This window comes from Nanorana parkeri, unplaced genomic scaffold (assembly GCF_000935625.1).
Source record: "Nanorana parkeri isolate BGI_ZX_2015 unplaced genomic scaffold, ASM93562v1 scaffold3508, whole genome shotgun sequence".
Lineage (NCBI taxonomy): Eukaryota > Metazoa > Chordata > Amphibia > Anura > Dicroglossidae > Nanorana > Nanorana parkeri.
Genome location: NW_017309776.1, coordinates 32,583 through 32,933, shown reverse-complemented (window position 1 = coordinate 32,933; position 351 = coordinate 32,583).

The window sequence follows — 351 nt, the reverse complement described above, 5'->3', positions numbered from 1 at the left end:
TGTGGGGTCACCCCGGACCTTCCATGGACCTCCTCCAAGGACGATGGACGCCATCTTTGTCAGGGCTAATGACCTCCCCTCCCCCACATGGTACAGAGGAAGGGGGACATTCAGCCAATCAGCATTCACCGTCCATTCCAATGAGATCACATGGGCCGGGTGCAGCCATCTTGGATGTGATGTCATCAACTCCAGCAGACTCACAGCTGTCAATCAAGTGACACTCCATCGTATTCCCCTCCCCCATGTTGGATACAAGGTTATGTATTGAGAGGAGGACAGTATTTAAATACTCCCAAAAATTGTGAAAGGGGGAAGGGCTGTGTTAGGGGTGGGGGGAAGTGCCTGATC